Source organism: Cebus imitator, unplaced genomic scaffold, assembly GCF_001604975.1.
Source record: "Cebus imitator isolate Cc_AM_T3 unplaced genomic scaffold, Cebus_imitator-1.0 Scaffold209, whole genome shotgun sequence".
Classification (NCBI taxonomy): domain Eukaryota; kingdom Metazoa; phylum Chordata; class Mammalia; order Primates; family Cebidae; genus Cebus; species Cebus imitator.
Window position 1 is genome coordinate 1035012 of NW_016107524.1, and position 3626 is coordinate 1038637.

The 3626-nt window shown below is 34.3% G+C and overlaps 1 protein-coding gene and 1 pseudogene across 34 annotated transcripts in view; both read left to right on the forward strand.

Annotated features, from left to right (window-relative positions):
- Positions 1–1108, forward strand: part of LOC108317834 — a 12944-nt pseudogene extending 11836 nt beyond the window's left edge.
- The window catches only part of NRXN1 (neurexin 1), a 1144745-nt gene that overhangs the window by 982539 nt on the left and 158580 nt on the right, over positions 1–3626 (forward strand). The window lies entirely within an intron of this gene.

Below are 3626 nucleotides of genomic sequence, written 5' to 3' on the forward strand. Positions count from 1 at the left end.
TGTAGATCTCACTTTCATGATTTACATTTTTCTAAGTATTATGTTCTCAATTTCTTGCCCTTGCTATAGGAAATCTAGGATTAGATCTGTTTGTTTTTTCATGGTATTGTCATTTCAGTTTCACACTTTGAGCTTTACTGTTGTGTGTGTTGAATACGCCAGAAAGCCATTAACTTGATAAACTAAACAATAAACTAAACATAATGACTGAATGGAATTAGGATATTTCAATGCACAGCCAAACCAAAACAAATCAAAATGAGAAGATCTATTGTATTCGTTCACAATTTGTGACTATGCTCTTTCCATACTTTTTACATTTACTTTAGAAAGGAAATAGCATGAACAAGAGTAGTTTTATAAGATAATGTACTTCAACTCTTAATGAGCTGTGGTAACTTTTAGACTCCCTTCTAAGTCTCTAGAGCTCAAGAGACCAATTTGTCAAGGTTATCAAATCATCCTGCATTGGATGGGAATTGGACCAGGTTCTAGCTAAAGTCATTTTTATTTGTAAGGATCTGTGATTCTATATAATCTATAAAAACAATAGTAGCCATCATATATATGTGCCAGAAACTGTCCCCAGAAACTTTACCGACAATTACATATTATTCTTAAAAGTAAACTCGAGAGTGGGATGTCCGGCTTCCGAGCGGTAACCTTGATTACGCTAGCAACAAAAAAGAATTAAATATAGGTGATGTTGAGAAAGGCAAGAGGATTTTTATTCAGAAGTGTTCCCAATGTCACACCATGGAAAAAGGATGCAAGCGCAAGACTGGGCCTCATTTCCATGGTATCTTTGGGCGGAAGACAGGTCAGTCCTCTGGATTCACTTACACTGAAGCCAATAAGAACAAAGGCATCATCTGGGGGAGAGGATACACTGATGGATTATTTGGAGAATCCCAAGAAGTATATTCCCGGAACAAAAATGATCTTTGTCGGCATTAAGAAGGGAGAAAGGGAAGACTTAATAGCTTATCTCAGTAAAGCTACTAATGAGTAATATTGGCCACTGCCTTATTTATTATGAAACAAATGTCTCATGACTTTTTTATGTGTACCGTACTTTAATAGATCTCATACACCAGAATTTACATCATGAATGACTGACAGAATATTTTGTTGGGCAGTCCTGACTTAAAACTAAGACTGGCTTGTGGTTAAATGAATATGTTCAGTTTTTGGATTTTAATAGTAATTCCAATTTAGTAAATTCTATCACTGTTTATCCCTTCTAAAGATATGGTTAGACTTTGTTAGTAATGTTAAGCTTTTCGAAAAGATGGTGAGTGCCATCTTAAAACTTACTGGAGATTGGTTTTATATTTAGATTCATGTAACTGGTTATGTGAATATATTTAATTATAGGGGAAATTCCTTCGCTGTCTCAGAACCAAGCAAGATTCACCTGTGTTTTGTGTTCATTTGCCTCTTAAAGGCAAGGTTTGAAGATAAATGGGTAGCAATGGCTATTTTATATTTTTGGCCTTAACTGTGCTAATCTAATTAGAATTCCCTGTATTTAAAATGGCTCCTTTTACTTACTGAAAGGCATTTTGTGTAGTTTATGTGTAATATCAAAAATTATTTAACACTTCACACATTTTATAGATGATCTGTAAGGTTACATGCTTTTAAAATAGTAGCCAATTAAACTTCACTCTTGAATTCTTTACAATCTAAGTCAAACTAAGTTATAATTTACGATTGTCTTTATAGTATCCCATTAAACTTCACTCTTGAGTTCTTTACAATCTAAGTCAAACTAAGTTATAATTTAGGATTGTCTTTAAACAGCCATTCAGAAACAAAACTGTATAACTGCTGTGTATTTGGGATTGGGAATGGTGCTTTCGCCAACTTAAAAGGATTAAAGTAGAGGAGATATACACAAATTTAAAAATGATGTGTGATCATAAGATATAAGATAATTAAAAAGAAAACCACAGATCATGATTAAAAAAAAAAAAGCAAACTCATAAATTATCCCTATTTTACAGACGTGATAAAACTTAGAAAGATACAGTAACATGTTTATAAGTCCTTAATGATATTTGAATTTGGAATGTTCTATCCTCCATAGAAATCAAATAGACTTGACTTTTACCATAAATCCTTATTGTGTTATATTTTACATATTTAAGAAATTAAGATTTCACAAGATTTAAATTAGAAACTCTTCCTTCTATGGTTATTAAAAGGAAACTTTTCATTTTTGATGAGGAATACTGCATCTAGTGCTAGATATACAATAGTTTTACCTAAATTATTGTGATAATATTAAATGTTTTAAAAATGACCTACTCTTGATAATATGCTATGTGGTGGTCCCTTAGCTCAGTCATCAGCTAAAATTTCTTCCTCAAAAAACTTGGCAACCTATGATTTTTTTTTTGTTTATTTTAAAGACTAGCCAAATAAATCATCTGTGGCTGTACATGTCATTAATGGCACAGCTGGGATCCTACTCATATCCTCGTATCTTCCAGGCCTTAAAAAAATGTACAAACAAAAATAAAAACAAACCAAAAAACAAAATGAATTGCATTGACCTCCTTTGGCATAAACTTTTATTAAGTTCCAAGTTTCTATAATATATGCCTTCTTTTTCTTCATGTCACTTGTTTCTCGATAAAATATCAAACTAATAGTGTGCTCATTTATGTCTAAGAGCTTACATGAGATCTGTTTCTAATCAGAGTGCTCAAAGTCTTCCTAACAAGGGTTTAGCAGGCCTATGCCTTTTTTAATTCTCAATTTTCCTACCTAAACTAGGATTGTTGTATATCTCTGCAAATAGTAGCAGAGAGTCATTATGGCAAGTTTCAAGAAGGAAGTTGACTCCATATCTAAATATTAATGTCAAATTGCTTCAGTTTTCTTACTGCATTAAAAAAAAAAGTGAGCACCACTGTGACTTCCTATTTTCACCTGCAAAAAGCAGGATTTGAAGACAATATAAGGCAAATTCAATAAGTCTGAATTATGGAGAAGAAACTGGAAGTATGAGATAGGCCTGCTAAAGATTCCAGAGGTTCATTATGATTGATAAGCCATGTTAGAACAAAGGATACTAGAAGACACAAGAGACTGAGGAGATGCAATCCCAGTGAATTCAGTAATTCATTCAGAAATATTTATTTAAGACCTGCTATTTGCCTGGACTTACGCTGAGGATACAGCATGGAGTACGAGAGTGGTCACTACTCTCTTGGAACACATAGTCTGTTGGAGAAAACACACGATTCCAAATAATTTTTCTGGCTGAAGTGCAGGGAATAGTCTAAAGGGGCCAGAATAAATGTCTGGAGCTAAGCTAGGTGACAGGACAATCCAGGTGTTGCTTAGTATAACATGGAAAGTGGAACACTTGGTATTAGAATTCAAGATCAAATTCTTCCTAAGGGTATAGGCTACAGGAAGATCAAAAGAGAGCAGAAGACAAAGGCATAGACAAAGCTCCTTCTCATAAACATTTTTTCATATAAAAAGCAGTCCAGGGCCGGGCGCGGTGGCTCACACCTGTAATCCCAGCACTTTGGGAGGCCGAGGCGGGTGGATCACAAGGTCAAGAGATCGAGACCATCCTGGTCAACATGGTGAAACCCCGTCTCTAC